Genomic DNA, 10,004 nt, shown 5'->3' with positions numbered 1-10,004 from the left:
TAACAAAGAGTGAGAAGGAAACAGAATCTAAGACGAGGCAGGTGTACAAAAGAACAACCAATACCAGGCGAAGAGCAGAGGGTTCAGAAGGGTTTAAGTACTGTGCGAGGAAGAAGATGTGTTGATTGATGAAGTGTCAATTTGCAGGGGCGGTGTCGTTTGGCAGAAGTGCTCAGGGCTGGAGTGTAATTAGTGCGGGTGCATTTCCTTGTGAGAATGTGGCGAGTAGAGGGCGAGACAGTCTCGTTGTTTATTTGAATAAGCCCTTTCCCTATGTGGGTCAGCTGTTTTTTCTTAGCGGCAATCTTGCTCAGGTCTAAGATTGGGAAGAGGATTGCTACCTGAGCGACGACCAACGGATCGGGTTTTTGCCTGTGGATTACTCTTTGGCTAGGATTGCTTGGATTTTGGGGATTGCTTTGAAGTCTTTGTGCCTTTGGATTGGAGTGGACCCTTTGGAGAGCCGGCCTGGAGGCTTCTTCCAGGATGGTGGAAGGGTTTGACTCCTACGACTGGCCTTGGGAGGCTCCCAGGCTGAAATTGACTTTTCGGTTCTGCTGGATGGGTGAGGGAGAACAACCTGGACGGCGTGAGTTTGAAGATTGTTTTGTCTGAGGTTTTGGGCCTTAAGTCCAATGATGTGTGGTGTGTGCAAGGGAATAGACCCTTGAAGTATATTGATGTTTCTTTGAGAGATGAAGAGATATATAAGAGGGCGTCTGCTAGAGTTACGGACAAGAAAAAGGAGAATTTTTTGAGAGGTGTTGGGTTGCTACAATGACAATTTTGGTGTGGTGATAGTGCACTTATACGACCCCTTTCTTGAGGATGATGATGTAACGGCTTTCCTCCTACGACATGTCTCAGTCATGTCGTCATGGGTCAGCCAGAGAAAATTATGGATAGCTATAATATCTGGACTAGGAAAATAAAGGATAGAGTGCTACTCCGATCTGACGCACGTGGGGCAGGCGCTTCCATCACCCCCCGGCATCCTTTTCTTTGGGTTCCAGCAGGAGCTATTTATTTTATCAAAATCAGCACAAGTTCTTTAGGAAATGTCGTAACTTCGGACATCATGTGGCCAAGTGTAGGGAGAATGTGTGTACGATATGTGATGAGACCGGGCATGTTGCGAAGGAATGTCGAAAGAAGGTGTGCACTCTATGCAGCGTGGAAGGACACTTGTTCAAGGGCTGTAAGTAGAGAAACATACAAATTGCACGGGAACATGACCAAGGCATACTTAGAGTGGATGGAGGAGGAGGAGAAGGCCTCTGAGGAAGAGGAAGAGAGGGCTAGACCGGAAGTGGGTGTGGCTCCAGTTAATGAGGAAGCACAAGAGGTTGAGCTTCAGCAGGAAGCAGCGCAAGGCCCAGCTGGTCAGGATATGGACGACAAAAAACGCCACAGTGCCGGAAACGGCAGAAAGTGAACAGGACCCCGGCAAAGTGATAGCTAAAAGACAAAGGGAAGAGGATGAGGGCGATTCCGGTGCGGAAGAAGAGAAGAAGGTGAGGGAGGAACCAGTGGAAGAGGGCCAGGACGAGGAGATGGAGGATCAACCAATGCCAGGAAAGGAGGTCGAAGCAGAAGAAGGTGACCCTGTTGAGGAGGAATCTCCAGCTTCAGCCAGGAGGAGGGAGAAAACTTACCTGAGGTCCTAGTCGATTGCCCTGGACATCATCGACACAACGTCTGGGGAAGATAGTTCGCGCTATCCCTCTATGGGGGGGTACTCACCTGTGACGGATATTTCGGAGGATTAGTCAGATGGCATGGAGAAAGAGACAGGGCTGGAACCACCATGAGTCTCCGTATCTGTATGGTCAATGCAAGAGGTCTGAAAGACAGAATAAAGAGGACTGCAGTTTTTGAAACTTTGAGGAAGCACAGGTTTGACATGTGCTTCCTACAAGAAGTTCATTTAGCTGGGGAATATGACATTCACAGGTTCGCAAAGGATTGGGGTAGTTTGAAGTCACGGTGGAGTGTGGGGGGAATGCATTTGGCAGGGGTTGGAATTGTTTTCGGGAGCACAGTGGTGGAGGAAACAGAGTATTTTGTGGTAAGTCCAGGAAGGGTGATTGTGGTGGATGGATTGTGGGCTGCCACCAAAGTCCGTTTGATATGTGTGTATGCACCAGTAGGGGGATTTTATCTAAGGCATTTTGGCACGGACAACAGGGGCAACCGAGATTAATCAGCTGTGACTTTGAACTAAAAGACCGTTTTAAAGGTTTCTTCTCAAACTTTCTGGTCACATGGCAAAATACCAGGGGAGAGGGGAAAAGATTGGATTATATGTTTGTACCCTCGGGCATTTCAATCCAAAGTGTCACAGTGACTCCAACATGGTTTTCAGACCATGTAATCATTCGGGTGGAAATCGGTGATTTGCATGTGTTTTGGAAGAGGGGTCTGGAAATTAAATACAGCCGTTCTGCAGGAACACGATTACATCCATCTGATCAGAGACAAACTGCAATTATAGGTAGCCCAGAAAAGCAGCCGGACAGCTTTAATTGAATGGTGGAAAGGTGTGAAACGACGGCTTAAAAGGATCTCTCAGCAGTACTGCACGCTGAGAGGACGTAGAAAGAACATGGAGGTTTGGCAGTTACAGGAGGAACTACAAAAGATCTATGAGCAAGGGAATTGTGGTCTGGTCTTTGATGGTCAAAGAGCTCAAGAGTTGAAGGTCCAGCTGAAGGAGATTCACGTTAGTAGGGCACAAGACTTTTTGTTTCGTTTGGGTGACCGTGTAATGGAGCAATCAGAGGATGTGTCAGACCAGTTCTTTAGGTCCGTGAGGGCAAAACAAGTAAAGAGAAACTTTGAAGGTATCAGAGTGAGCTCTGATAGGGTGGTTCGGTCATCAGAAGTAATAGCAGAGGCTGCCTCGAGATATTTTGGGGCATGCTTTCAAGAAGAGAGTAAAAACATAGAACCAATGGAAGAAATAGTTGGACTGGTGGTAAATAGATGGGAGGCACAGGAGATGGAGAGACTGGACTCAGGATTTGAGCTGCTGGAAGTGGAGAAGGCCATGAGCAGCCTGGGGAAAGGCAAGGTCCCGGGCATTGATGGACTGCCCGTGGAAATTTACTTGACCTTTTGGTACCTATTCGGACCAGTTTTGGTAGAGGTGTTTGAGGAAAAGGCCGAGGGTTGAGTGAATCCATGAGGCAGGGGGTCCTGGCCTTACTCTATAAAAAACGCGACTCCTTAGATTTGGGTAACTGGAGGCCAATCCAACTCCTCTGTGTAGATTACAAGATCCTTGCTAAAGTATTGTGTAGGCGACTACGGAAGGTTTTGACAATATTGATCCACCCTAATCAGATGTGTGGTGTGGCGGGTAGATCTATATCCTGGAACTTAAAACTTATAAGAGACTCAATTGCCTGGGCAGAAGACAGAAATATGCCTTTGCTTGTAGTAAGCCTGGATCAAGAAAAGGCTTTTGATAAGGTTCATCACACTTTTTTGTGGTTGGTACTGCAAAGGTTTGGCCTGAGTCCTAGGTTCGTTAATTGGTTAAAGTTACTTTATGTCAACGTTGGTTTTAGGGTGTGTATCAATGGGCACCTGGGTGGAAAAGTTCTGATAGGAAGAGGGGTAAGACGGGGATGCCCTTTGTCACCCTTGCTGAATATTCTGTATGTGGAGCCTTTGCTTATCATGATTAGATCTAATAGTAAGGTAGACGGTCTGTGTGCGCCAGGAGGTGGAGGTAGGCAAGTTAAGCTTGCTGCATATGCAGATGATGTAACTTTGTTACTGAGTTCGGAGTTTAGTCTGCAGTATGCCCTGGACACTGTGGACAAGTTTGGCCGGGCGACAGGCTCTAAGGTAAAAAGGGACAAAAGCATGATAAAGATCTTTGGAAAGTGGAGAAACAAAGCCGAGGTGTCAGAGACCCTGAGGGCAGAACTTGGGCCAATAAAGATAATAAATAATAAAATCTTCTTAATAAAATACTAGGAGTAGAATTTGGATCTGAGGTGCTAGGGCTACACAACTGGGAAACACAGCTGAACCAGGTTAGCCGAAAGCTAGGCATGTGGAGAAACAGACATTTATCATATATTGGGAAGGTGCAGGTGATCAAAATGGACATATGTCTTATGCTTGTTTTTTTGGCAAATGTTTTTCCTGTGCCCACATGCTATCATAAAAAGTTGACAAGGTTGGTGTTTCAATTCATCTGGTGTGGAAAGTACGAGTATGTGAGAAGGGTGGATATGTACAAAGGATGTCATCAGGGTGGGAGGGATGTACCGGATCTTTCTTTAAAGTTAAATGCCATATTTGTTGTGGGTGTGTGTGAAGCTTTGCACATGGAGGTATAACATGAGTACCAGTACTTCACAAGGCTTTGGTTCTCCTGGTCAGTGTGGCCTCTGTGTAAGTGGACAAATACCACGCCCAAAGCGGTAAGGAAACCGTGGTTTTATAAACAAGCAACAATCTGGTTGACAAAGTATTCGAATGGAAAGCTGGATGAGGTGTGTGTGCGGCGTAGAGCCTTAGATGAAAGAGCAAGAGGAGGTGTGTGTGCAAAAGGAATACCCAGGCATAATGGTCCCGGAGTATCGCTGGAGGTTCCTGCACTATAAAGGTTTATCTAATAAGATGAAAGACCTGAATTGGTTGTGTGGGTGTGAGGCTTTAGCTGTACTGAGGGTGGAGAAGAAGAATAAAAAAGAAAATGGGCGGGGCTGAAGGAGGCAGAGTTGAATGAAGGGAATTTTCAGGCTTGAGCAGATGGGAGTTAATATTGGTTACAGTGCGAGAAAGTGGTTTGAGAGTTTGAGAAAGCTGCTGGGAAATCTACAGAGAAATAATCTGCTAGAGAGCTGGGTAGCTGTGGAGGAGGAGAAGGCAGAACTGGAGAGTTGAGTGAAGGAGGAGGGGCTGTCCGATTTGCAGAAGGCAGAGCTACAGGTACTGCACTAGAGAGAGAAGGATGGAGGACTGGTTGAGCTGAAACGGAATCACATAAAAGTAAAAAAAAGAGGTTAAATGATCAGAGTGAGGTGGAATAGGAATACATCTGTTGACCAGTGATTTGAGGAGCTTTGGAAGAGGCCAGTCCTTGTAAAAGAGACGAGTTGGGGCATCCGAGGTGGTGTGGCGGCGTTTTGAACGGCGTAATGCAGGAGGCTGGATTGCAGAGGCAGAAGCATCGGCGACGGGGGAGAGGAGGATTAGGTTGAAAATTAGAAGGTTGAGATGGTGAAACAGAGGAATACGAACGGAGAATCTTCAAGGAGCTGGAGGAGAGAAAGGCAGTCTGGAGATAACGGAGACTTAGGCCTGAAAGGTTTCCTTTGCTGTTCAGGGTATCTCAGACCTGAAGGTTCTGCTGGTATTAGCCACTGGTAGGTTTGAGGGAGTAGGAGTAAAGTTATAGAGAGCACTATCCTCCTCATTTGAATCTCAGCTGAAAATACCCTTGTGAAGGTCAACATGAACTTGAATTTTGTGATGATGTAGGGATACATTGTACTTTAGCAATCATCTGTTTCTGAGCTCCATTCCTGGCATCTACAGACATTTTGGATGTTTAAAATCATGGACTACTGTCTTGCCAGTGGGTTCCTCCTCACCTGAAGGTAAAATGTGTTATAACTACACCCTTTTCATGGGGCAATGCATCACATGGAAGTCTCAAAACCTTGTCTGGGTCATAATGTGCAAGCCTATACTCCTGTTATTTAGGAGTTGTTGAAATGCTTCTTCACATTGTGCAGACCAGTTTCTCTTCTTGCCTGCCTGCAGTTACTCATACAACGGTTGTTAAAATGTAAAAAAAAATTGCAAAGAACCATTCATAATAATTTAGCAATTCCAGGAATGACTGTAGGTCTGTCACATTTTTGGCTCCTGGTGCACTGACAATAGCATCCACATTGCTCTCTGTTGGATACAAAGCCTTATAATCAGCCTAAATATTCCACAGCATTTAACTAACATCATTCTAGCTCCATACTTCTCCTGTCTATTTTAACTTTTTCCAGAATTGACATCTGTCAGAGCAGACACCAGAATGTCATCCATGTTACATACTACATGATCCAGGCCATGCAAAATCTCATCCATTGTACACTGAAAAATTGCTGGTGATGTACCTGTAAAACCCTCTGTGTGTGTTTATTGTCTTATAGAATACTGACTCACCAGACAGTCTAATTCCTTTTCCACAGCTTCCTTCATGGCATAAAGCACTGAACAAGGCTTATGGGATACTGGAGCTGCTCCCGACTCAATATTAATGTTAGCTTTCAATTCTTTTATCTTCTCATATCCTTCCTTGAAAATAGATTTGTAATTGTTTAGCTTTTCTTGTACGTGCAATTTGTGATACCACATTTTTCCCTTCCCAAACTAAAGATTTCCTTCCAGTTTAATTTTATCTTTTCAACCCTATTCCTCCATAGTAAGCAGGTCGTTCTTCTTGTACCTAAAAGAGGCAGTGTCTTCTCTGTCTGTTTATACTGTACTAGCACCAAAATCTATCCTATCACTGGAATAGTGTTCCCCATAGGGTTTCACATGTACTGGTTGCAGTTGGTACTCTGAAAGCTCTTTTTTATAATTGTGCCCCGACAGCAGTGATACAGCCGCCCTGTATCAAGTTCATGGTCACAGGTAAATTCCATCATCTGTGCCCTGAGTTGTATAGGCTTGGAAAACCTCAAATGCTAAATGTCCCCTGAATCTGGACTTTCAGAGGACCTTTTGATAAGATAAGATCACTTTATTGGCCATATACTGTACAATTTCTTGCATTAGGAATTTGTCTTTTCACATACCCCAGCTTGCTCTCCATGAGACACACAGGCACACAGAGGGGGGGGGAGAGAAGCTTGGGGTCAGAGCACAGAGTCAGCCATTGGACAGCAACCCTGGCGCAGTTGGGGTTAAGGGCCTTGCTCAGGGATCCAACACAGTAGAATAATTCTGCCAGCCGCAGGATTTGAAACCGGCAACCTTCAAGCCACAGGCGCCTTAGCCACAGTGCCACCGCTCCACCCCAAACTTTGAACTTGATCTCATCCTGGCTGCTAGCAGATAGCATCGTAGTAATGCATACATCTCTGCAAGAGATAGACAGGCTCTGGGGGGCCTCACGGTCAGGGAGTATTACTGCCACTGGTTCTTCATAAATGTTGGGGTTTCTATTCCTGTCTACTGGTCCCCATGAAACATCGCTTGGGACCATTCTGAGCATCATTGCTGTGGATCCCAGAGCCATTCAGTAGAGCATTTCCAGCACTCTGTGAAATAACGGCATCCATTTTCCTCTCTTCATTTTTGTAGCCAGTCACAGAAGGAAAAAGAAAATAATAATAATTGGGCAGCCAAGACTTGTTCTCCAAGTCCTGCCCAGCACTAATATCAGACCTCCCCTTCAATTCACATAGGTATATGCCCTAGATAGACTCTGCTTCTCCATTCAGGGTCCTCTTCTCTTCCTCATATCCATCCTCAATGTCCTCACCCCTTAACTAGTTTTTTATAGAATTCTCCCATGGGGAAACTGCCCAGGTCAGACTCAAACCCCTCATTAAAATTATTTTGGCTTCAAAAAACATAGCTTTGCTTTCCCATCTGTGAGCAGTCATTGATCGAATATCAACTTATTTTGATTTACCAAATTCAATTCAAGAGTAGGAAAAAAAAAGTTAACAGACAGACCAATTGAATCAAACACATTCGAAATACATGACAGGAAAGAATATAAATTCGAGATATAAAAGGGAAACTTTATGGTTACATTTTACTCCTCTGTCACTGAGCTTCTGTCGTTTTTCTTGGAAAATGCTCCACTTGTGCAATTCTTGTCTCCCCTACAGTAATCTATGGTGAGAGTACAGATGCTGCCACTCAGAGTGCAAAAATCTTGTCTGCAGCAAACTGTCTGCGGCATACCGCACTATGCACCTAAATGAACTTTACTACAGTACTTCTTTAAATCCACTTTATATGGTTACTGAAAATAAAAATAACCAAAGTATAATAACATCTCTGAAAGCCATCAATCATATTAATTTATGAATAGAAGTACGACTGTGATGACGTCCTGCATGTCCCGTCCAGCTCTTGGCGCTTCAGCATTGTCACTGACATACACAGAAGGAAAAATATTTGAGACCTTAATATATATTTAATAATGGGTTTAGTTTGAACTCTTTAGTTCTTAAACATGTAGGAGGTTGTCTTTAAACTATTGCATTTCAAAGTAATTTTTAATCCTCAAATCTTGAGTACCATTAAAAATAAAAAGGTTCCAACCAAGCAAATTGTTCATTCATTTAATGCAATGAAAAAAATAAGGTCTGTGGGAATGCCTGACATAACACAACACAGGTTTGCCATATATATTGTAAACACAAGGTGTGTATCAAAAGTTTATTTTTTAAAAAATTACAATAAAACATAAGAGAATTTCCAGAGGTACTCACAGGTCAGGAATACTGCAAGCTGGTAGCAGGGATCTACTGTAACTACAGTACCAGCCTGTACGAGGACGCTCATCACTGACTCACCACCTCATCACCTGGTTACAAAGGCTACAGTACGTGATAAATTCATTTAAAATACTTTTTTTGTTTTTTTTAGAGTACGTATTTACATCATGTACCTGTATGTTATTAACCCATGACCATGGACTGCAGTGGGGTGTGCAGGAATGACAAGCTGAATTCCAGCTACTTAACTGGATACGATTTGATCTTGCTTCATGAAACAAAAAATCCAGACTTCTTGAATCTTCACACCCTTAGTAATCTAAAAACAACACCTGCTGAGTACACTCTCTGACTGATTTCACATATAGGTACAAAATAGGGTTAATAATTTCTGTTTTAAAAAATTTTAAATTAGTTTTAGAATTTGTATTTGTTGTAACTGTTAAAACAATGGTGAATACATTTGTGGTTCTACTGTTTATCCTGTAATATTATGAGTAATACACATGATGTGGTTGGGTCTACAATATTACTACTCAGGTTTGGTCTTTCACAATGAAAAGATATGCAGCTATGTTTTATAGTTTTATAATAAATCCAATATGTATTTTTATTCATTCATGGTATAATTTGTGTTACATACAGTAGTTAAATAATTTTAAGTTACATTTCTAGACTATATACAGTACAATATATACAGCGTCCAGGTGGCACAAAGAAAAAAAAACATCTAGGTACTGTAGGACTTTTTCCTTCCCATATCCCTTTGAGGTAGTAACGGCATGAAGTCTGTATTCCATTGTACTCAATAATTTATCATGCTGTATGTTGTAGCACCACCCAATAAATACAAACACATTTTCTTCTACATAAGAGGAGTAAACCAATTCATGAAGTAAGAAGAGTGAGCCATGCATGCATGATACCTACATATGCTTCCATATGAATGTTGATAATGTGAATCCACAGATGATGCGGTATACTTTGGAGCATCTGCCGTTTCTTTCTTGACACTTTAAGCTTTCCATTGGTAAAGGTTTATGTTAGTCTTATCTGTCCATAAAATGTTGTTGCAAAACTATTCTAGTTCATCTTTGTACATCTAAGCAAATTCTAAAGCATGGAGAAGTTCATATAAATGTCTGGAAATTCATGGTTATTTCTGGAAATTAGTCTTATTCAGAGAGCCAGAAACTCTTTATTTCTATATTTAGGCATTAAACAGAATCATATAGCAGACTACATAGAAAACCTGGTATTCATAGTTACATAGAAAATATAGAAAACCATGGTACTAAAGGGTTTAGTTTTATAGCAAATGACCAATTTAATACAATGAGAAAGGAGAGGATCTCTATCAACAGTTGAAAAATAAGACTCATTCCATACACTTTTGCTACTTCTCGTGGAACAATTTATCCACAGTTTTCTCTATGTTGACCTTTTCTTTTGCCCCATCATACACACACAGGAAACTGGGCTTCCATATTTTAACTCTGTTGTTTTTTAAGCAGGTGAAAATCA

The sequence above is a fragment of the Lepisosteus platostomus genome, chromosome 12, assembly GCF_059453375.1.
Source record: "Lepisosteus platostomus isolate fLepPlt1 chromosome 12, fLepPlt1.hap1, whole genome shotgun sequence".
NCBI lineage: Eukaryota > Metazoa > Chordata > Actinopteri > Semionotiformes > Lepisosteidae > Lepisosteus > Lepisosteus platostomus.
The sequence above is the reverse complement of the archived record's forward strand: the minus strand, read 5'-3'. Positions refer to the sequence as shown.